The 26097-nt window shown below is 41.5% G+C and overlaps 1 protein-coding gene across 1 annotated transcript in view; it reads right to left on the bottom strand.

The window, feature by feature from the left end:
* Positions 1–3758, bottom strand: part of LOC139713551 (uncharacterized) — a 146936-nt gene extending 143178 nt beyond the window's left edge. The window contains exon 1 of the mRNA XM_071625274.1: positions 3595–3758. The gene's annotated coding sequence lies outside the window, so the exon portion shown is untranslated. The remainder of the gene's footprint in view (positions 1–3594) is intronic.
* Positions 3759–26097: the final 22339 nt, after the last annotated feature.

Below are 26097 nucleotides of genomic sequence, written 5' to 3'. Positions count from 1 at the left end.
TAGGGAGGACCAAAAGACTGTGACCCACAAAACCATTAATTTAATTAAAGACATAGGGAAAGTACAAATGTTCTTTTTCGATCAGCTTTGGGACATAGGCCTACACTGTATCTTGGCTATTTTTCTATTCATGAATGGGCTAGGGAGTTGATTTTTACATCAAGACAATGATTGTAAGTATACAGCACTTTCATCAGATACCCTATATGTGTGCAAAGAGACAAATTTAGAATCCAATACAGTAGTCGGTAAATGGGGGAAAAAATAATCTTCTTTGTGAATAAAATATCTCTGCAATTTTGAATTCTGGATAAATTGCGAAAACAGAAACTGGAAATTCAATAACAGAGACTAATCGACTGGTAGACTGGTTCAAGGAGGGTGCCTGAATTAACTCATCCTGCCACACCTAAGCGAGCCGGGGCAATATCACTTTGCATTTTTTTTTTAGTTGTTGTTCTAAATTCCCGCCTGCAGTTCGCTTATTTCGCACACGGCATATAAAATTGCACGAGCTTCCCCGCCGAGGCTCCATCAGCAATGGCTGATCTAATTTCGCCTTCTCTGGTGATGAATAACAGGATGTTCTTTTCGTTATTCCAAAGCTGCCGCACTTCGCCCCGTTGTATTGAGATGCCTAGCTCCACCATGGCTGCCCCTCCGTAACCATTCATAGGTGCTCCTAGAAATCCTCCATCAATATTTTCACAAATAAGATGAAATTTGCGGAGGTGAAAAATTGCTCAAAGGGCACTAATTTTGATCACAAAATTCACGCAGAGTAATATACTGCCACGTTGGAAGGGTCTCAAGGCCACGGCCAAGTTTCCACGGCAACATCAATACATGCGATGATCAACAAAGCCCGGGTGATTGGCCGATTTATGGGGCAGCTGCTCCAGCATAAAAGGTCCGTAACTAGATGACGCCTGCATGCATTGCTCATCACTTCAAAGCCCCATCTCTGTCCCTCTGCGCATCACACATCGATAACCTTATCAAAACAGAGCAGCATAGGTGCCTAATTTCCAATTCATCATATTATCCAAAACAAATATCAAAACATTAGTAGAAGAGCTGGGGTTTTTTTACAGGTCATACACGTACATTATCTTTCGTCATAAGATTTTGAGTCCCCTCTGTGCATTTTCTGGTGATTTATTCCTGACTACCTATGTTATCACATAACACAGTTAGACTTGGCTTAATATCAAGATTTCCAAAAAAACCCAAACACATTCACTGCCACTGACAACTGAGCACGAGTTTTCAATAGAGGGTAGTTACAAGTTGCTGCATTTGGGTGTCTGTGTATGCATAGTCCATGACAAATCCCTGCACATACATCAGGGTAGAGATACAGTATCTAGTAGTACCCTTCATACGTCAATACACCGGTGTACTGCCCTCACTTGAAGAATTCAGATCCTTTTGGCGATGATATCACGTCATGGACAACTTCTACATCCCCTGCCTAACTTCCTCCATCATCCGAATTCAATGTCAGTTTGCGCTCTTTGCATCTTGATCCGCACCCCCTTGCGCCGCCTCCCCGACAATATTTTTTTGACAGGACATTCCGCGACGTGCCAACAGTGCGGCGCTAATGGAAACCTTGGCTTATCATGCATTCACCATCAAAGAATTCTGTTGAGACACATGCTGTTCCCCATCAGTCATTTGCAAAATGAATTTCACTTTATCCATTACCACGTGTTCTCCTAACAAGATCAATAAGAACAGGACAACGACACCAGTACACTTCCACGGGTGGTTGACCTCGCAAATATTCTGATGATACATTGAACGCTCTTTTTGGGATAATGCAACGCTTAAAGCAAAAATACATGGCCACATATACATAAAGCATATTTACAGCAATATGGTCAATCAACTATATGTGGCTCTTTCAAATATGGTTTCTAAGATATGACACCAGAATTTGACATGCACTGAAATGTAATATTGCTGACCGAAAACGTGCCCAATTATTACTACAATCCATAATCGGAGGTATCACTGTACACTTCTGTGGCTGTGTGCCGATTTCAGAGTCATTTGGACACAGGAAACTATTGCTGTTCAGACAGGAGCCAATACATGTAATTGGCAATGCAATGAGTAATGTGAACTTTTGCGGCGTAACCATTCTTTCAGGAAATTCAGGGTAGTGATACTCAAAGTCTAGTATTTCAAGACATTGTAACAACTACAACAATGCCCACGTGAGGGAAAGCGCACAAGTAGAAAAGCCTTGCGATGGACCAATGGAAAAAAAAAAACAGCTTTATCATGCATGCTTCAAAAATATGGCTTTGATATGTTATATGAGCCGCGTATTGAACTTTTTTTCAAGGACTTTTCTTTTTGCTATATTCAGGGTTCTTTTTGCAACCAAACTGGAATATACCTGGCTTGGTAGTAAAAACCTTGTCACTCTACATGTAACTTGGCATTGTATCAATTTCGTAAATCGATTCAATGATTCCAAGAAGCGTTAATGTTAAAGGGAAAGCAGCCATGACACGCATTATAACCCCCATGCTAATTACCTTAATTGCCCCAAATGGGATCACTGGCAATACCACTTTAATAGCCAATATCGGTCTTCCACTTCATAAACATCTGGCTACACTGGGTGCATCCAGCATAAGATTCTCATCCACAAGTCACGCACACATCACAACAATCGAAAAAAGAGAGGGGGGAAGTCGCACAGTCCCATGCATACACTCTGATGCTGGAGGAGATACAGCTTGCCCAATGGCACACTACAACATTTGAATGTTTTCTGCGGATGGAATGCTCGCATCAACATCACAAACACACATTTCCACCATGCATCACCACTGTGCTACGCATCGCGTGAGACGAATTTACGCAACATTTTACACCGCACAGGATCTCCGTCTTTTAGCTGGTCACACTTAACGCTACAAATCGTGCAACTTTATTGCACACATCAACACAATCGTCTCCCATTCCCACACACATCTGGGCAAATTCAAGCGGGATGACGCACGGAAGAAAGGTTGACAGAACTCCTGTGACATTCTCCTCGAGCCATCCATCAGCAGTTTGATTGAAAATCGTCACTTCTGGCTCTTAATTCCCCACCGCTCAAGCGCACACGACTCGAGAGCTTTGTCACTTCCTATTCACGTCAGAATTCCTGTCTCCATTGATGGCAAATTTACACCATGCATGCCACATTGCATCAATTGTCATACAGAATTTTTTTTTTTCATATTACTTTCAAATGCACTGGAAAAAACAAACAGACAAACTTTCTGATACTTATTATATGAATCTTCAGGTGCAGCGTAATTTTTTTCTTTTATTTTTATTTTTTTAATTGAGGTCCTGTATGAAATGTTATGAATACTTTACATTAGATTCCTGTTCATTTATTTCGTGGTATCGCCATTTCAGAGCAGGGAATTCTCACAGCATGAATCTAAGGATGGGAACTCACTGTATTGCCATCCTTAAATTACTTAAATTAATCACATACTTTATTCCATTAACACACATATACAACCACACACACACACACACACACACACCAAATAAAGGAATGAATGTTGTTCTTACCTTGCCATATTTCTCGAAAAACTTTTTTAATTGTATTTCTGTTGTTGATGCCGCTATTCCTCCTACAAATATTTTTTTGGTCTTTGAAACAGGCTGCAAAGATAAAAGAGAAAGGAAAAAGAGAGAAAGAAATGGTCAGATCAAGGTAAACAGAAATTGCTCAAAGAAACAAAATGCATTAATACTGATCAGAATATATACATTGTTATTTAGTATGCATTGGTCACATACTAGCCTTGCTTCAAGTCTCTGCATTAATTTCCTTCAGCAACACACAGATGTCACCTAAAAATGACCATGTCCCTTAGTCTCGAATCAAGGTATTTCCTCTTTACGATGTACAATGTATCTACCCTGTAAAGCCTGACATATGTGTCAGGTGGGGGCAAACAAAGGAGAGAAACTGAATGTAAGAATATGAGGGGTTAGTCTCTCTAAAGACTGATGCATTTATAGCATTTGTGAGAGAAAAGTGGTGGTGAACACATGATCTTCCAGCCTGGAATCAAGGCCACAACATCACCTTCTCTCTCTCACTCACACACACACATGCTCCTACACCATTCAAATCATATCACGGACTGATTTGCTCAAATGCCTGAACATTACACTATAGGGAAGGAGAACATCAGATCCACGCCGAACAGGAAATAACATTTTAATTCTACTTCACAAATATAATATGCCTCAGGGCATCCATTTCCAGCTTCTTTGTTGCACACACTACACAGCGTATGCCGGGTGAAATTCCATCCAATTACGGCACGAGTGGACTTGAATGATGGCTTTTAACACTTCAGTCATCACAAGGTGACCTCTGTATAATTTGGAGTAAGGTATACGATATACCAACAGCATCAGGTACACTACTAACACAGAAATGGATAGATAGGACTGACTCTTCCCCTTTTTCATAATAATTATGCTCAACTTGATGCCATTCCAATATCGACTATGATATATCGATTCTTTCACCAAGGAAAGATACGCAACATGCTATCCACTCTTCATCATTTCTACCCTTCTTTCTTTCATTCACACAAGTCTTGCAAACAAAGATGAAGGAATATAAAAGAACGTTGTACCACGTATATATATATGGGCCTATGGCTGAGTCTGGAAGCAGTAGACTAATCCTGCCATGATTTTTCAGTGGTGAAAATGCAAAGTCATGTTACAAATATATGCACGACAGGGGGTATGAAGAGAGCCTAACCACAAATTCAACTCTGCACGACCTCAAAGAAACTTCATTACAACCGAATTTTGTTGCTGTTATTGTTTTGTTGTTGTTGTTGTTGTTTTTTTTTTTTGGGGGGGGGTCGACCAATTGTACATCCATTGCAAGTTTAACTCGTTACCTCCCCATAATCAAAATGCCCCATAGACTGTGTATGGGGACCCAACAGGGTCACGTAGGCAATGAGTAATGGGTTGATTTAGGAGTCTGGGTGTGATGGTAAAAGACATGTTTGACACCCTCCCCCCCCCCCCCCCCCAAAAAAAAAAAAAAAAGAAGAAGAAGAAGAAAAAAAACCTAAGCAGACAGACAAGAGGGAAGCTTGGTATCCAGTGAGACTCAGCACAGGGGGGTGAATGGCCGCAAAGTTAACAGGTGGCGGTGGTGGAGGGGGGGGGGAGGGGTATCATGTTCTCACATGGGAAGTACACATGCATTTTTGCAACATTTTTTTTTCTTCATTCTTTTTTTTTTTTGAGACAGGGGCACACTTTAACAAATGAGTAAACAGTTTTGAAAGAGTATGAGGCTAGGTGTTTTTTTTTTGTGGGGGGGGGGGGGGTGAGCAGAAACTAGATGGCAGTGACATGACATCCAACAAAGCATTTACAAGTTTTGGTCCACTGATCTACTGGATATCATCCTCGCCGTCGCTGATATGAATTTTCTATAAATATATCTTGTCGCATTTTCAGCGCTGCAGAGGTTGAGAGCACAGGTGTGACATTTTTGAAGACAGATAGCCTCGTCCGGCCACGTTTCAAACTTCGCAGCCTAGTCTAATCTCAGCCTGCAATCGGATCTACTCTGCTTGAGGTCTCCCCGAGCATCTTAAAAAAACAGAACTGCACTACAGATCTCATTTGAAACTGTAATGACATCCATAGAGGCACAAAAAAAATGTATGTCTTCTGCTTGCACTCAACAAAGCCGTAAACATCAAAGTGTTATGAGAAAAAAAAATATCATGTCCGGGTTTCATGACTTTAAATGTGGCCATATACAATGACATCAGTTGGGAAAACCGGCCAACATCAAAACAAGGTAAACCCTGCGATCAGATCAAGTTACATACACATAGGATAGGCTCTTTATAAAAAAGGCCCACTCTTTTTATGTTCTGCGGTTCTGCTCTGCTAGAGGACTATGCATTGCCTGTAAGCCGTATACATAATTTGTGGCACTGGGTGTCTGAAAACGGGGCGAGTGTAGACTAGTTGTACGCTATCTGGGCCAGCCCTATGTGGTAGAATCTAGCGTCCGAGTGCTGGAAGCGGACGAGAGTAATGAGTTAATGCGAAGTGACATAGCTGTTAAGTGATCTGTACTAGCCTACACGATTCCAGCCTAATGAGGATATAACAATATTCAAGGGCTCCCTCGCTGGCAGGAGTGGAGGGGAATACAAAGTGGACACACGTATCCATACTCTCTTACTAGTCAGGCACACACACACACACACACACACACACACACACACTTGTTCATTCTACTCCATCCACACAATTTAACAGCTTCTAATTCATTCTCTCTTGTTAGCCTTGATCCAGTTTCCCACTTCACCAACATTCGTCTCAAGGCCGTCAGACTGTCGATGGCTTGCGCTCACTCAGGGGGCATCCGCATCACTTTCCATATTTACTCTCTCACACAAATTAGAATCGGTCCACTGAAACATACACGCTGGCGAGTTGCATTGATGCTAACAAGCGGTGTGTACAAATCTGGCTTGATTGTTGCGGACATTAGGAAGCAGAGTGTTAGAGGAGAAAATACGAGAAATTTCAAGAATTCAAACTTTGTCATTTTTCAGACATTTCCCTTACTACCAGTTTTGAGTGAGGCTCACAAGCTTTTCTGCACTTGAGATAGTCTTAATGCAAATGGTCAGCTCTACAAGAGTTCTTTTCAAACTGCCAAAAGAGGTTCTCCCCTTAATTCGCATCAGAGCCCACAACATACAAACTTGACATTTTGAAAGCAGATCACACGTGGCTCATGCTATCATGTGAAATGCATTTGCAAGATTATTCCCTCCTCCACTTCAAAAATTGTATTCTCTTACGCTCAACTAGATTTCACAAAAGAAATTACATTAAATGCTTCAGTGCATATCTCGAAGAGTTATTTATTTACCAAGTATTGTTTGTTACACTGCTTCACCTACGAGTACTGCCAAACCTTAGAAAACCCTAAACTTGGGTGAAGCAATTCAATTACCGTGTGCTTTTTTGTCAAACGCCGAACAAATATTACTTGAATAAGATAATGATCAGCCCATATTTTTTCAGAGCTATGGAACATATTAGCCTTGGCTACCACAAAGTGCAAGTACACACACACACACACACACACACACACACACATAAATTGCACCACATTTCAACAAATATTTGTTGGTGACGTGGCATACTGCCGAAAACCTACTGTGGAATTCATCCCCAAGAAACATGCTCCCACACTGTTTCTCCTGAAACACTTGTCGTCGGTCGAGGTACATTAATTACATTACAACCAAACATGGAACTGATTTGCTGTTTAATTGCCAGTGCCGTTTTGGGAGACCGGGACTGTATTGCTGTTCCCCCTCCCCACCCCCTCGGACCAACAGCAGGTTTGTCCCAAAGTGCAGATACAAACGCAAATGAGGTCGCGATTACTAGCCGACCATTTGATGTCCCAGATTGCCAAAAATATGGCAAAATAATGACAGCGCCATGACGTAAAACACACACCCATAGAAAAAAAAACACGGAAAAAAAAAAGGCCGCGTACTTTTGCCGGAGAACATAACCCCGGCTGCTGGAGGTCCTTGCTCTCGGAGAATTAAATGCTTTCTGGATGAATATAATTTGCGGAATGGAGGCCCGACCTTGATAATACATACAATCTCAATTAACTGCCAGATATGTCATTATTGTGCGGAAGAATACACGGCATCTGGCCGCAGCAAGCGATGGAAAACCTCGGTGGGGCAAAATTGCGATGCCATTTTCATAAACCCGGCAGAAATTGCCAATTTGCAGAGGGAAGGGAGGGAGTTTGGGGGGGGGGGGTGGGGTTGACAGCGGAGAGGTGGAAAGCCAATGCAGAATTCTGCTTTGGGAATGAGAGTATCGTACACATTTTTTCGCTCGCTATTCAAAATGGCGCACCCACGGCCGTACCTGAATTAGATCTAAACCATCAGCTCATATTGACATGGAATACGTTGCTAAAAATTGCCAACAGTCAAACAGCCGAAACGAATCGGTGCGCCAGGGTAAACGAGCAGAACACCCAAATTTTCGACGAGAAGATAAAAGTCGCTGAAGATTACTGAGCAGAAATTTCATTTCCCCCTGCCTACATCATAAGTCCCACGTACAAGTCTGCGATAAAGTTTTATTTCTTATAGTTTGTATGTGCTCTCAGAGGAACACACCCACACAGACACACGCCATACCCTCTGGCATGTGCTGCCCTTCTATAAGGCGGCAGCATCGTCATGTATGCCTTGTTTTCTATGCACATCACAGTACAGCTTTTCCATAAGGACAGAACATCAATACATTTATATTTGGCACTATAATTGCAACATGTCCTGATTGTAGAATACAACATGGTCATATCCACGACATATCCATGTATGATTAGAACCTGTTCGCACTCATCTACACCTTCCTTTTCGGGGGTGGGGCAGATCTTGCAGATATGTGAGAGAGAGAGAGAGACAATACAGAAATTATAGCGTGTTCAAGGAAGAAATACACAGTAAGCAGACTATTCATAGTTACATTACACATAGACCAAAATGCTTGCGATATGCAGTACAATTTAAGAATAGATCTGAGCTATTGGCTAACACCTCAGTGAATATACGTAGAGCCGCTCCTATTTACAATGATACAATCAATATCACTAGACAAAAGCTTGATAGAGAGGGGGAAAAAAGTATAAAAGGAAAGCGAAAAAAAAAAATACAAAAAATAAAGCGACCACCTGAAATATGAATGAAATGGCAACTGGTCGGTGGTGCGTGACCCAGATTTCGTCTCTCGCAAACAGGAAATACAAGCCACATGGAACTATTCCACAGGCCAATACTATACCCATTTGACGGCAAATTTGAGGCCGGTTTCCTTGCTCAGCTTTAGGGCACCTCAGGAAACAAAAGAATGGGAACTGGAGTACGGGAGTCACACCAAGCATAAGAAATACTCCCATAAGCATAAGAGAGATGACCCTTGGTCTTATTTCCTCCAAACCACCACGTTTCAAGCTACTTCTCAGATTTAACACACTTCTCCCTTTAAAGGCATATTTTACCATTTGCAGATGAAACAAAAACCCAGCATCAGTGCTTCCAAATAGTCCTATAATGTGAGTTAGGGATAGAAACAACCAATGTAAAAATTTGGACCAGCATAATCAATGTAAAGTATTGTTAAATATACAAAATGTGAACACTACTTCTAATGACAATGTTTCAAGACTAAACCGTCTACAGTCATGGCTTGATGAGAAAAATAGAGATATCTCCTTATATTTTAGGCTTTATTGTAAAAAAATTTTATAGGGTAGGGTGTTTTGTGATACAACTAACCTACACACATATGCATCAAAGGTGATATCTTGAACATTTTTAAAATCACTGCTTCCAAAGGTAAACAGGACCTTTAACCTTCCACCCACTAGATCCCCAGGTGTCTTGTACAAAATCTACAGGAATACGAGAATCTATGAAGCATTAATGGGCATACTATGTACATGTAGTAGTGTGATATACCCCCTCACACTAATCAGGCTTTATATTACACAAGCACTTCAATATTGCTGAAAATGCATATTGTAATCACTTAACCCTTTTTATACCAGGGACTTTAGACAGTATGTACAACACTATAGAGTTTTCAGTGCCAGTGGACGCTCACAACACACAAGGGGTTAAATCAAACTGGGGGAAAAACAGAGCATGCGAGGACACTGTTATGAATTTGCAGGGTTTTTTTGAGAAGACCTACCAGGACAACCGTGTTCGATTTCACATGAATATAGACACCAGGATGTTCATTAGCCTCGTAAATATCGAGGAAGCTGTGAGGTTATTGTGTATAGAACACCATCGAAGTCAGCTACATACAGGACGTCCTAGTGTTACTGCCATTCTGGTCGTCACGACACGCACGCAACAGAATGCTAGTGTTTACGCCTTATGCACTTCACACATATAATATATCCCACAAATTGTGGGTTGTAACACAGTTTCGGGAAGGTCGATTCGTGATCATGAACCACAGTAAAGAAATTAGAAAATTTGCGAGGAAAAAAAACAAACAATGAGAAACATTGTAAACAGTAGTTGTTTCCAATGTTGTTCAGTGGTTGATTGATGTATAAACACACAAGCCAAGGCCCCATCTTATAAAGACTTGTGATTGATTCAAATCAATCACAACTTTACGATTGAATGCAAATCCATCTTATAAAAAAAGTTATGATTGAAATTAAGACGGAGAACTGCAATCAATCAATCACAGGTTGCGATTGATTGCAGCTTTCAAGAGATTTGTGATTGATTGATTTCTATCACAAGTTTTATAAGACAGGGCCCAGAATGCTCACAGCTTGCGTCACAATTAATTAAACAACGCCCTATCTGCCCCAACTGACGTAGTGGGGTAAACGGCATCTTACATCGTTAGTTTTCAAGGAAGATATGACGAGTATGGATGAACAAGAGAACTGCATCATAGTGCTGCAGCTTCACTTCTCCCCCTCAAAAAAAAAAATGCAAAAAAAAAGAGGAAAAAATATGCAAATTCTATGAATTTTGATCAAAACAAAACATATCTGAAGGGGAAGAAGACAAGAGAAAGAAAGAGAGAGAGAAATGAGAGATGAGAGCTGGGCTGCAGCTCATGGTAAAATGGAGAGAAAAAGAGGAACTTCCAAGAAAATTCCACCAATAAACCGACATTCCCTTGTCCACCATGGCCAAATTCGCAAATTGTCTGACGCAGGTATGATCGCGATGATGGCCGTCTTGACCGCACGGAAGTGTGGCTGGGTTTGATTGACAGCGTCAGGCAAGCCTTAAAAAGATGCAAAGTTTTGGTTGAGATGGGGCTAAAAGACGGTATAGTTTTGGTTGAGATGGGGCTAAAAGATGGTATAGTTTGGGTTGAGATGGGGCTAAAAGATGGTATATTTTGGTTGAGATGGGGCTTCAGGTTTCCAACCTTTTTTTTGGTGAGATAATGAGAAATCTCCTATGAAATATGAAAGAGCATGTAATTCTATAAAGAGGGATACAAAATCTATTTGATGAAAATTGAGTTTGAAATGGGTGAGACATCCTAATAAAAGGTGGGACCCACCTTTTATTAGGATTGTTTTGTTTTGCTTTGTTTTTGGATATCTCAGTCATTTCAAAACCGATTTTCATCAAATAACCTTTGAATTCCTCTTAAAATTGTATGCTCCGTAACATTTCGTAAGTAGTTTCTTAGTATCTTGCAAAAAGTTAAAAGCTCAGTCCTCATCTCAACCAATACTATACCATGCCTTTAAAGGTACATGTAGCATGGGTAGCTCTGGTTAAGGGGAGGGGGAGGACTTTTTGCTTCTGATACTAGAAGAAGTCTCCTCTCCCTATCTGTTATTTTTTGTTTCACTGTTAACAATCCATCCTTCCTTGTATTCATAAAAATTCTGTCATAGGAGTGTTGAGTAAGTGCCCTGATAAGGCCCTGATAAAAATCATATCTAATATTCTAATAATCTGTTTTTTGCTTTTACATGAGGCAAAGGGGATTGGAAATGAATTTGGACAATTGAATAATTTCAGGTGAGGTGTAAGAAAGAGGACTATGATGTAAATCAGAAGTAATTTTGATGCTCACTACGATGCTGTAGACATGACCTTTAACCTAATCCCCGGTCAAGTCAAAGGATGCCTTTTGGAATTTCTACTGACTCAGATTCTCTTCTTTGCCATACGACTCTCTGCTTTCATTTTTGTCTCTGAGTGTTTTACTTAGTTTTGTAACAAACCTCTTGTCGGGGGAAAGCACACATTTCCTACGTCAAGTTGCGTGGGCTTGCGCCAATTGAGTCAAGTCTCGCGGCTGTGATTGAGAGGTTCGTCATTCCGCGACATTGTCTCGGAGGGTGAACATGTGCCCTGCTTCTGAGCTTCAAGCGAAGGGCACCGCGATAAAATATAACAGGCATCAGTCTCCGAGTCCATTTCCCTCCCACTTTCAACTCTCTCTCTCTTACCACATCTCTCACTTTTTCTTTCTCTCCATCTACATCAATGGCGCTGATAAATGAATTGATGCATGCACATCTTGAACGGCACATCCAACCCGCAGACATTCATGAATAGCCGACCAAAAAGGCTGCAGTCATGCACACTTCCTGACTTGAGCCACGGCCACCTTGGAAGACCTAACGACAGCGTCATCCGACTGGAAGTCTCCCCTCAGTTTCCAGCGACTTCTGTCGAGGAGGTGGCCTGTCCAGACCTGTTACCCCTTTCACTCTACGATCTCAAAAATGACAGTGCTTCAGTACACGGGGCTCTCATCTTCGGTCCTGACTGAGTTAAACGATTAGCCGCGGTCAGCAAGATAATGTTGTCTTCATCCACTGGCCTGTGGATGAAGGATCCCTTGTGTGAATTGCAATCGGTGTCCATCTTTCACTCTGACTCAGCTGCTTTCTTATTCTCATCTCAATCTTTCCCTATAATCAAGGATGTATTCTCATGAAACGGGCTTCATTTTAGCTTCACACACGCAAGCACCACACTTTTAATGCACAATAACTAAAAGTAGAAATGCTCCTTGGACTTCTCCTAAAATATTTGTAGTTGCACTTTCCTTATTAACCCACTGCACCCAGATTGGTAATTCCCCGTAGAGTTAATACAGGATACACTGGACACTTGCATGCAAGAGGTTAACTTCGGTCAAGAACCTCTTCATAAGATGAACTTTCCACGAATATTATAGTCTCTTCCAATTGATACAATTACGATCACCACTTTCAGTTGTTTCTGCTCTGTTGTTAGGCTCTCATTCAAAATAATATACTGAAACTTACGACAAGTGCACTGCTCATTGAGTATATATATCAGACTAAACGCTTCCTTTTGGTCTACTTGTAAATCTTTTTGATATACTGAAGAAGACAATACGGTATCAGACCAGAGAGATATGTCATCAATACATCCATTGATTTGCCCCATTCATGTTCAAAACCAACCACAATCCTCTTCTAATTCACTGATAAAGAGCATCAAATTCGCAGAAAGTGAAGGCAATAAATGCTCTCTTTTTTTCTCTAACATACTCTCCTCCTTTGCCACGGTAGTAATAAATCAATCCTGCCTCGGCAGAGAGTAAGAAGGTGGGGAAAACAATTTGTCAATGCCTAAAAACGGGGCATAGGTCATGACCCTTGACCTCTTCACAAGCTATGATTACTCATCCTACCCCAGGGGTCAGACAAGGTCAATGACATCACTCCTTCCTGATATGCAGAAAGGTGAAATAATGCTTGGGGGGAAAAAACACAGAAGAGCTATAACAGATTACACCACTTTTACAGCACCTAAATCACAGACACAGGAGCTTTTGTTCTAAGATTGCACTGTAACGAGACATCAAGAGATAATTTAGGAAGAACCAGTCAGAAATCAAAGATTCGCTTGTCTTCCCTCTGTCCTCTCACATCCTGTAATCAAACTTCTTTGTATTACCCCAGAAATAATTACATTTGATCCAACCACATGCAGCTAAACCTTTCTAATTTTCTGTTAAATAAAAGAATAAAAGGACATTAAGATTAACCACAAGGCAACTTGACATGAGTCAACATTCTTTACACTTGTAGCCAAAAAAAAAAAAACACCCAATAATGATAATAAGATTAATAAAATCTTCACTTTACCATGAATCATCGAAAACAAGTGCAAATTTTGTTTTGTGCCTCTGTGCAGTTTGTTGCATTACTCGTTTCTTGTATTCTGTTCATGGACAGAGCCAGCGTTCACTTAATAATTCCAAGTCTTATCATCTGGGGCTATCGACCTCTGATTACAGAAGATCATGTTTTCCACCTCATTATCAGAAGACTTGCATGTATACACTTTTTCTTTTTTAACTGGTTGAAAGATAATCCACAATCATAATCGTACCTATTGTCAGACAATATGCTCCCATGTCTTCCCCGACTCCACTGAGTCTCAAATCCATTGTTAAGCCCTTTTTACACTTTAGTTTCTTAACCCCGTACTTTCTCTGACCCAGGACTATCTTTAGTCCCGTACCAATATTTTTAGCTTTTTACACTCGCCAATAAATCCTGTACTAAGCTCTTGTCCTGGGCTAAGGAGAAAACTGACCTTTTTACACTCGTATTTCTTAGCCCCGTACTTTCGAAACCACATGAATATTCATGATTACGCTGTGCACTGTACAAGTACACGCACGCACCGGCAGCACTTGATTACCTCGTTTCTGATTGGTCAGTGGCGGGTCGGATTTCGTCTCCCTGTCGCTTAGCCCCGGATTATTTTTTCGTTCTGTTTACACTCGTTTGCTTGGCACCGCAATTGTGAGGTTAGCACCGCAATTGCAGTGCTAACCCTGCTATTTTGCAGGGCCAAATACTACGGGATTATCGGTGGGGATAGCCCACTTTCACAAGAACAAGTGTAAACAGAAAGTGGGCTAAGGAAAGTCCGGTACCAATGGTGGGGCTAAGGCCCCCCCCCCCCCCCCCCCTTAGCCCCACCGTTGGTATGGGACTAAGCAAAAATGTGCAAGTGTAAAAAGCCCTTTAGTTTTCAAGGGAGTCCCACTTTATTTTTTCTAAACAACAGATTTTTCCACCAGGCTTCTGGCCAATGACTTATTCACATTGGGAGGCAAAAAAAAAATGCATTACACATGAGGGAAAAATTCTCAATTACCAGACAACAAAGCCAAGCATTAGTGACAGGACATATCAATTTTCTGCCCAATTAACCTTTGCTAAAAGGATATGAGAGTAGGAAGGAGAGAAAAAACACACAGAGTTAAATGACTTCTAAGTTAAATGACTTCTAAGTTCTCTTCTGGAAAACTGCTGTTACATGATATATTGGACCATGAAAATTTAATTTGCTCCACATGTTTTAACCACATACAAAATTGTACCGTTATCTCTCTTTCTGTATGATATCATACATAATAGAATTCAAGCTAAATCAAATTGTCTACATTTCATTCAACTTCTGACTTGCAGACACTAAGATTCACTAAAAGAAATTTGTTCACATATTTGCATGATCTCCTTTAAAATCAGTTGTTGTAAAGTTGGGCATGATGTGATAATGTCGAGATATGAAATAAAAGAACAAAAACAAAAGGAGACAGGGGGAGGGGGGGGGGAGCAGGTGGGGAAGAGGAATGAGCATGGCCTGAAAACTTCCAGCTGAATGACCAAGACTGCCTTTGAACTGTTTCACAGCAAGCCCAAGACTCTGGGTGTGCTTCTCAACTCACTTCTTGCACAGAATTACGGTTTCCAACCAACTTTTAGGGAGATTTGGGCAGTTGATAAAACTCAAAGCCATTTTGATCAAGGGGTCAGAAAAACCTTCCTGAATCTCTGAAAAGTTCAATTTCAAACATGTTTCTGTGAAGATGAAAAGCCGTTTTGAGCACAGGGTTAGAATAATGCCTCCGGCACCCTTCGGGCAGAGGCATAAAAATGTTACTGAATCGCTGAAGAAGAGCGTTCTCAAATGCGTTTCTGTGAAGATGATAAACGTAAAGTTGTTTTATAGCTAGGACCTGCCAACACCAACCATTGCCAACTACACACCTCTGCTCCTCAGGTCAAACTTCACAATGGAGCTGCGCAGTGACAAGGTCTTCCTTTTGACTCGCGATTGAGATGATAAACGCAACAACTCAAGAAGCGTTATCTCAAAGGCCTTTGCCAATGCATTTTGATAGTGGGTATTGAAACGTGTTTCAAGCATGGGAAAGATGATAAACGCAACCCAAGACTGTCTCTGAACTGTTCCGCAGCACAGGACCCCATGGAACGACCTAAGACAGCAAGCCGCTAAGGACATTGCTCTCCTACTAACTGGGGCAAGCAAGCTTGGTTGCTCATCTGTAACAGGTCTTTGGTTTCCTGGGTGAAGGCAAAGTACCTTACAATCACCTGAGAAGTCAGGGGACAGATCCCCAATCTCCCCCCCCCCCCCCCTTTCTTTCTTCCATCGATCCAGTCACAAATAGATTTAAAGGAGGCACATAAGATGACCCTGCCATCTGGGCCCGAGGGATACACACAGTGCGATGGGGGATTCACCTTGCTAGTAGAGATGACAAAAGGCCCTTATAACAAAGGCCGGAGAGACTCTGCAAGGTGTCTGGCCACTGACCAGAGGTCACTTAAATCGGCCGGCCAAACCACCTCATATTGGCCGGGCAGGAAATAACAATGGGGCAGTTGGTGGAGAGTGGGGCTGTGAATGGAGGGGTGGACAGTGCGATGAGAGATGGCCAGAACAAAGGGGGGACCTGAAGTGATCTTTATATCCCTCTCAGAGATCAATAGGGAAGAGTTTGCTGCATGCGAGTGACCAATGCCACTTTCGGGGGAAGGGGGGAGCTCGTTCTTCCATGCTTTCTGAAAGATGAGGAACAGTTATGCAGAGTAAAGTGCAAACAATGCAAACTTTTCTTGGAGGAGTTGCGTCATCCGACACCACTACACGAGAGCCGTAATCATTAATGACTTGTGAAAAGCCAGGTTTTGTTGAGCACTTGTTAGTTCCTCGTCACTGACACTTCCTCCTCGATAAACATCGTACCTCCCAAACAAAAGGGGACCAATCGTAGGAGAGAGAAACAATCCCAAACCACAAAAGCAAGCCAGAAACATAAATCCCTCGCAGATCTAACTAACAGTTGTTGTAAGGGCTCCATTCTATTAACGACTTGATAAGGAAGAGTTGCCGGGGGTTTATGTGTGCGTGTGTGTGGTGCTACAGCTGGACATGCCATTTCATTGTTCCCCTGAATTTATTGCCAATTTAAATACTTCTTCTTTCCTCTACATAAGTGTTCTTTCTTCCTTTTTAAACAAGTGTTCCGTCTGACTCAGTGTTAGGACAGACTCAATAATACTAAAGACTACATAAGTGGGCAGTGGTAAGCCTGCTTTAATACCCATCTCATAAACGCCTACATGATATAAAGGTACAGTTGTATCTATCAAATTATATATGCTTGTATCTATGAGCACCTAAGGGAGGTGGAAACATCTTTGCTGTAACATGGTGATTAAATTTGATCTGTCTTTTTGATATTCCTCCACACAGTGAGTAAAATGACATGCCAATGGCACATGGCATCCAGTGAGCCTCCTTAGAATAACAAAGTTGCTAAGAAAAGTGGACTGATTTTCATGGAGAGCATTAGAATTTACCCAAAACATTGCAAACTACATGTATGTCCTTTCCTACCTCAAATATACATATGGTCATAGTATTTCTCTCCAAAGCAGAAATCAAGCTGTGAAAATTGACGAATGACATCTCCTAACATATCTCAATGTCTGTATACAGTAAAGGCCTTCACTATCTAAAAAGCTTTCATCACTAGTGATGTCTACACAGGTAGCATTCATGGTTTAGTGGTTCCACATTCATTAACAAAAATACTGTTTCATAAGCAGGATAGGATTGCTCTTCTTCCACTGCAGCAAATACAAGTAGGAACAATCTCTTGAAACGGCCAAAGGCTAGAACATTTAGTTCTGCAGGCGCTGTTACAAAGTTTGGTGCCCATCCACATGGAAGCATTTCCCCAAGCTGCAACTTCTGTCAAGTCACAAACAAACAAATCATCCCCAAAATAGGATATCATTCATTCTTTCACCAGTCTTTCCCTGTCTGCCTTCGTCTAGCAAAACACAGCTTCTTTCCGGGGATAACAATAAAGATGGAGGCCGTGGGATAATAACATGGTCTTTCCCACTAGTGGCCAGCCGATGATGACAGTAGATGGCATTCATAACGAGTGGACAATGACCAAACAGGTCATTTGAATTCGCCGACCACATGCAAGAAATCAATTCCATCCCTTCCTTGCGAATCCTTCATATCATGGTCCCTGGATGCAATTGGCTAGCCAAGTCAATATCACCATATTATACAGATGATGTATACTCATACAGGCAAAAACAAACACACATATAATGCAAGATTTTTCTTTATTGGTCTAAACCCACAGAGTTACCATGATTTCAAGAGTATTAACCTGTTTGGGATGAGTCCAGAGTACCTGTACACTCAGGCAGGTGTCTATGGGAAATGCATGTTGTAGCAAAATCAGCCCATCCTTAACGGGTAAAAAGGGTTGGGGAATCTGTGGAATGAATTACAACAGTAATCAACTTGGAAGTCATAAAATCCAAAGGCAACTCATGACAAGGAGGAGTGCATGCGTAGTTGCGCTCACACGGATTCCATCCATGTCTGTACTGTCGGGTCTGCCAACGTTCACACATAAAAGAAAAAAGAAAAATATTCAGGGGGATTTTCCCAGGGAGATACGTGAGTGCTACACACATCTCAATAGGCAAAAAATAATTCCAAAATAAGGAAGGATTTGAATATTTTTTGTCAAGATATGATAGAGAGATACATCATTTTTCAGGAAGATTCCTGCAGGTTGAAACAGCAAGACTTGGCAGCTATGTGTCATATTCATTTTATCACACAAGTTTTACTACACAGTAAAGTGAATCAATGTTTAATTCTCGAAGAATAGAGCAAACATGAAACTGAGACTGTGTATCGATACTAACTGCCACTGAATAATCACCAGGGGCCAAGTAGGATCTAAAATTTGCTACAATATATTCCAGTACCACGTGAAATTGGAAGATTCTGGTTTACTAGAATACAACAATGAAGTCCATGGGAAAATAAGTGGATGCATTTTGAGATGAAGCTCACACCAAGATGGCAACAAAAGTGAGTGGTTTTTTTTTTCCTCACATATTGCTTAACCTTGAACCCTTTGAATCCTGTAGTGAATTCACTGCAGAAATGATCATCTCCACGAGTCATCATCATCAAATTGGCAACTTTGATTTTCACTGCATGTCCTCTATTGGAAAAATATTACATGGAGCTGGTAAAATCATCAAATCTGTACAATTCTTTACAAGGATATCTTAAAAAGTTGCCAATCTGAGAGAGAAACAGGATCTCATTTTTTTTTTTAAACATGCATCCCCAATTATATGAATCAATTACACTTACCAATGAAGACGCCTTTGATAGATTCTGAACCACAACAATCGAGCATTCATGACAGAGGGATTATATGAAAGATCTTTCTCTCAAATCTACATTGTACTTTTATGAAATACAGACAGTGAACATGAACAGCACCAAACCGCAAGAATAATGTGGTTTCCAGGTTTTGATGAGCTCAGAGAGCTCAATGGTACTTACACGAAGCCTGGGAAAAAAGTGGCTGTCTGCACAATAGAGCATGTTCGTAGCGGTGCTTAAAACCAATGGTATCGCTTGTTTATCTCCAAAGCTAATCACGCGAGAGTGGGCAACGGCCGATGAAGACTACAAAGGACAAATTTCTCTCCCTCTTCCTCTTTTCGTCTTCCTACCTCCGCGAATGCGTCTCGGCATCCATCCGTGGAACGATGCCCATGCTATCGCAGGAAATGCGCGGCGTGACGCCAGAACAGTGCTCTGGGGTGGTTGCGAGCTTAGTCGGAGACGGGGGAGGAATTGCTCACTGACAAACGAGGCTGTGATTACCTTACGAACAGATACGGCTCGTGAAAAAAATAAAGAAAAGAACTGAGGCAAAACTACGGGAGTGAAGAGAGAAAAATTCGACCTCTCCCTGACTCAAATGAACACGATCCCTTCTATTTTACTTGACACTTCCCGACGTAATCCTAAGGAACCAATCATCGCGACAATCCCGGCTTTCCAAATACGGATTCCCAGGACGGATTATGTGTGACACTCGTTTCTCATCACCGGGCCTGCTGCGCCTAAATCCGCAAAATGGATTAAAACATTGGGAGCATCTGTTCCAACTTAATAATTGATAATTCAATATGAAATCGTGTGAGGTGGCTCCCTTGAAAAACGAACTATCACCATCCATGCTCACAGGGCCACCAAAATCCTCCCTGAGTCACAGCTCCAGCATGCTGAATATTCTCTCTTTATTTTTTTTTTCAAGACACACAAGTCCACGCAAATTCCAACACATATTTGCCCTTCGGTTCTGCCGGTGCCCGTGGGAAATAAAGCACGCTAGCTTACATGTGAATTTCGTTGATGCCATTCCAGCCTTTGTGAATGAAGAAACTGCATGTGATGGCTGCAGATCTGACTGTGCTAGACAGTTGTCAAAGATGGCAATTTTATTTTCCCATTAATTTAGCGACATTCACCATCATAATCTTCTAAAACATTTAAAACCCCCTAACCCATGTATTTAAGGGCATAACTAATATTGACTACATGGTTTCACATAAACAGAATTTTCTCTTCCCATTTTTTTAATAGGAATTATCCTTTAATCTTTCTTTCTATACTCCTTCAAAAAAGACCATCTTCTTTATCTCCCAATAATGGCATTGCAATGGTCCGAAACCATGGCAGGGCACAGGCAGCAAAAAAATAATAATGAACCGATGCCATCTTATTTTATAGTTCCTCTGAAAGCGTGTTCCTCATGATCTCGTGAATGAATTTGAAATGTCACTGGAGGTGTTTGGGGCACGTGAACAGGAATCTGACAAATTATGAACTTGTGAACCCCAGCTGAAGGAGGAGAAGAAGTTTTAGTCGGAAGGAGGGGGGAAAAAAATGAGCAGCCGATCTGCTGGGACGCTGGCTGACAAGGAGGGACAGCCAGACCTTATTCACCTCCAGGTTGAGTCGGGGAGTTAACAATTCTCGCCGCAACCGCAATTCAATCACCTCAGATTTCTTGACGGAGGAAAGCTAAAGGTGGGAAATCCCAACAGCAGGCATGAAAAACACCCCCCAAAACAGTCCTGTGAAATCACAAGAATGAAACATTCATCTCTTCTTCTGACATTAACAGTAAAGGACATCTAGCGGCATCGCCGCAGTACAGCACAGATTAAAAGATTGCATGAAAATTGAAATGTTGACTACTCTCTTACTACCTTAAATCTTTATAAAGCAATGAAAATGAAAATACAGTCGTATTCTAATACATTGTCTGAATATCCACAGATGTGTGGATATTTGTCAACTTGCAAAGGCAATGAGTCAGGGGGTTTGGTAGCTTGTATTCACAATGTTATTTTCAATAAACTAACAGAAAGTAGGTATTCCAAACCAAAAATTCCTTCTTGAAATCAGTTTGTATTGTCGTCAAGACTGGGCCAAAGGTCTATGGCATAACAATTACTGTAAAAATGTCAAATGACAACAGAAAGTGGTAACAAAATCTCTTTCTCAGAACAAAATGTTTCTATTTGCAGTTCATTTTCTATCAACAGGTGTTGGCTGTATTAAGCATAACCCTCACTTCTCTTGCGAGTCTGATGTTAGCGTGGCCACTAGAGAACAGACAACGATTGCTTGATATGCTTTGCCATTTATCGTCAGTAATCCCAATGACCCTTCGGACCAACACAATTTGTCTGGATTACTGGCAGACAGGAATTGGGTCACACTCAAAGAATAAGTCGGATTATGCTGCTCTAAAGCCTATAGATATGTAATTTCATATTCTGAGGAAATTTACGAAATTGTTATGATTCATCTGCTGGGTAGTAAGCATTGTGCAACAGCCATGAAGGCCAGCGAGGAGCAGGATGGAAAAAGAAAGTGAGAGAGAAAAAGAACAAGAGAGAGCATGTGTAATGCATACGATGCACGCAGGGAAGGAACACGTTACTCTGAAAAACAAATTTCTTACTTTGACATCTGATTCTGATTAAACTTTTATCATGCTGTGTGCATCTGATAGTACTCCACTAATAGTAGAGTGAACTTGAACAGTGTATGCAATTGTTCATCCAGTACAAGAAGAAGGCATTGGTAATGGGGTGGGGGGGGGGGGTGGGAGAAGAGAGGGAAAGGATTTGGTGTTGTTGTTGTTTTTGTTGACATCATATAGAGCACAGTCTAATGCTGGCAGTTATTTGGCCATTCTTCAAATCGCATATTTTGACAGCCGAGACTCCGACAAGCTCTCGAAGGTGTCAGTTGAGGGTGCAGTCCCTCCTGACCACGCCTCTATTTATCCTCCCGCAAGGACGTTCGTTCGGAATAATTATGCAATTTTTTTCCCCTGTTGGACATGACCGCAAGGAGGATGAGAAAGATGAAGCTGAGGAGGAGGAGGAGGAGGACCGGAAAGAAGAGGAAGAGGGATGAGCTAAACCAGGCGTACTGGTCAGTTGGTTGATTGTCCGCAGGGGGCCGGAGAGATTGAGGAGGAGATGGGGAGACGACGGGGTTTCAGACTTACAACAGATCTTGTTTGTTGATGTGTTTACAAACACATTCCAGGCTTTGAATCAAGTTACTATTGCAAATTCTGGGCACGAAAGGGAATTGTGTTTCTCCCATCAAGTTTTGCCTATATCCAGCTTGGCCAGTCATAGTGTGGAGGTGTTTTAACCCTTGCTGTGCCAGGGACTTCAGACAGTTTGTACAACAATATGGGGTTTTCTTAGCCATTTGCCACTCAAAGGAAACAGAGAATAAGTTGGGGTCAGATTCACGGCGTGCATTTTAAATGTGAGTGGTTTGATCTGGAATAAACAATGAATGATTGAGAATTTGGGACTTAAAACGTAGTTTAAAAGCTTGTATTCACTTCGAAAATGGCACATACATATACACATACATACCCATTGATAGTTGTGCGTTTGATTGAACGCAATGCGGTTAGTGACAAAGCTGTTGCGTGGGACATCCTTTGCAGACAGCAGTTGTCATGGAGACTAGAATCTCAAGTGTCCGAACATCCTGTTTAACTTCATACATTTGCGGAAATGCATTTACGAAAACTGATTGAATACAAGTTCTATCGCAAGTCTGAAACCCCCTAGAGAGGGCAAATGGGGAGATGGGGAGGGGAGGAGGGGATGGAAGGGAGGAGGAAGGAGGAAGATGGAGGAGTGATGAGGGTGTAGGAGTGATGCGGGAGGGAGGGAGATGGAATAGAGGACCTTGGGAGATAGATGAGGAAGATGGGAGTGATTACGTGGAGGCCACCCCGGAGCAAAGCTACGAATCAATTTGACACTTGTAGGTGACCAAGCCCGCAACCTCAAAATCCAGATATCTTGGGGAGAGGAAGAAAAACTGGGGCTTTACACCACTCTTCCAGAAAAAAAGGAAAAAATCAATTATAGGCAACACAAGAAAATTATCTCAGTTGAACTCTGGAGCATGGGCAGTTGGTATTAATTCAACCAAAATTTGATCCTTTTCATTTAACCAATCAGAATCAAGGAATGAGGCTTTTTCTGACATCTGCAATGCTTGAATGAATGTTCTCATTGATAATCATAACTCCAATATTCTGAATAGGTGAAAATCTTTGCAAAACCACACAAATGTTGAAAAAGTCACGATCATCTGGATGTCAGCAAATGACCAAAAGTTTTGCACGCAAATGGATACCTTGCTGTTTTCAAATGCACAAGGTGACACTGTTATTTCCTTATACTTTCTTCTATTTCACTCTGCTCAAGATTCTTCATCACATTTTTTAAAAGATTAAAAAATGCAGAGTTTTTCCAACCATTGGTGATTCCAGCATCGGAAGAGGTTGCATGAATTCCACCACAGAAATCATGCATTTGAAGCAGCAATGTTGGAATTCCCTTGCACTTCTTTCGAGTGCTACCTCAGGTGGTCACACCTACCTTAGGCCTGCCCAAATTGTTTGCAGTCTGTACTTGTAGACTCTCCAACCAGGAGATTTCCTCTACTGCTATTACTTCTCAAGCGCATATATTTCAATTCTTTCACTCCTTTTTCACTGCCCTCAGCACATGCTGTAACTTGTAAACATGCTTGCTCTTATTTTTTCCCTCTTCTACAGCAAAGAAAATTAAGAATTCAATCTACTTCCAGTTTGCTTTGAGCATTACTTTGCACTTCATAAATATAAATGCAACTGAAATATTGAAGAAATAAAAAGAAAATGAGAGCGAACTCCTTTATTGCATGCATTATGTTACAGCAGATGCGATAAGCATCCTCGCAGTGTGTGCATTTCAAACGAGTATCAAAATATTTGCTGGGATGCCGCGGACAGCTAGCAGAAAGGGGGAGGGTGGGGGGGGGGGGGGGCTGCATCAGTAACTTTCATTCCCCAGTATGCCTAAAAATACCAGTCCCTTCTCCAGGCAACTCACTCACTACCAAATAAAACATGACACATTGAAATTAACTGTGGAATGCACTATTTGAAGGTCCTCCCCATATCGTTTTTTTTTGTTGTTCGGGCTCTCGCTTCATATCAGAAATAATCCAATAAAACATATCCATGCACTTTAGGGAGCCAGGAATATTTTTCATCGTTATTCATTTTCCTCTCTCTCTCTCTCCCCCCATCTCCTTCATTCTCTGCAACCGGTGTAACCACGGATACTCCCCGCATCCTTATGGCGTGGCATCATCCCCTTTGCCGCATCACTCCAAATTGAAAGAGAACAGCTTTCATTTTTTTTCCCTCCCTCATCCCCCTGGTCGGGGAGAAAAAAAAAAATGGACCGGACCCACATGCATGCGAGCATGGAGACCGAAGCCGGGATAAATAATGCTTTTTATCTCTTGGTGCGGGAGTCACTGTCTTCCAACTAGGTCACAGTCAGCCAGGCCTATACATTTATTCAAAGGCCAAAACAGGCTGCCATGTACTTCTGCTCGGAGAGAAAATCCACCGGGTAGGACCTAACACACTTTTTCCAGGGTTCACTGCCAACTCATCTTATCAATTCGCGTGGCTACTGACTTTGAACACAGCCATATATGCACATGCAAACTAATACACGGACAGAATTAAAACACAGAACACAAACAAACTGTGGGTCTTATTTAGTCCTACTAAAAGGGTGTGTGTGTGTTTGTATGCATATGTGTAGGTGTGTTGCAGAGTTTTATGTGCTTTCTTCACTCTATACGAGATGAGTTTTATGACCTTCTGCCTCATATTGGACAATGGCATTATTTCCTGACACCCCTTTGCATAGAACTACCACCCTTTCGGTTTCAGAGTGGCAGTTTATAGAAATGGACCTAATGATGAACACCCTTTAAACTGCTACTAGTACTTTAATTTTCCTTCATTAAGATGTCTTACTTTGACTCTACCAGCATAACTCTGCTGACTACAGGACATTTGTTATTATTTCCCTCTTTATGGATCCATATAATATCATCAGAGTCTGCACATGAGTAAAGCATAATTATTTATGACTGTTCTTATGCACACCGATAACTATCGAGCACCTTATGGGGAAACAATAACCCAGGGTACTCTACAAACATATCAGTACTTTACTAGTATTTCTTGATAACTCGAGAAGGCCTCAGTATTTACGATCCCTTCAGTGGAAAGACAAAGCGAACAGTGATTACTCCATAACTATAACTTGCAGCTCGCTGAGGTCAATTCCTGTCGCGGCAGACAACCGGGATAAGGTGAACAAACTGCGCTGGAAGGAAACCATCACAGCTATATATATCCGCCCCACACCCAACCTGACGCGTACCAGTCAATGACAGCACAATCCTTCCTGTGTATTCGGCTTTCCATTCATTCGGGGTCGATAACAACATCTCCCCCCTGATAAGGCCTTTGAAAAAAAAAACTATAAAAAAAACAAAACAAAACTTTGCAGACTACAGACATCAAAGCATTTAGACCTTTTGTTTTTCTAAAGGGCACACAAAAACATACAAACAAACATAGACATCATAACTGCTTCACAAACACACAACACTACTTATCACGATTCCTTTTCCATTTTATTGTCTCTTAAATGGCTGGTGGGGGGGGATTAAAAGTTGCAGCTGATTCTTTAAGCAGTCTGTTGCATTCATTTTCTCTTTCCTCTCTTTGTTTGGAGGGAAATCTTGATGATTTCATTCTCGTCTCCCGCGCCACGGGATTTCGTGGCTCGTATCACGCCAAGTCCCATGTCACTGCATACGTAAG

The sequence above is a fragment of the Diadema antillarum genome, unplaced genomic scaffold (assembly GCF_040938485.1).
Source record: "Diadema antillarum isolate AM-2024a unplaced genomic scaffold, OU_Dant_1.0 seq00002002_RagTag, whole genome shotgun sequence".
Lineage (NCBI taxonomy): Eukaryota > Metazoa > Echinodermata > Echinoidea > Diadematoida > Diadematidae > Diadema > Diadema antillarum.
The sequence above is the reverse complement of the archived record's forward strand: the minus strand, read 5'-3'. Positions and strand labels throughout refer to the sequence as shown.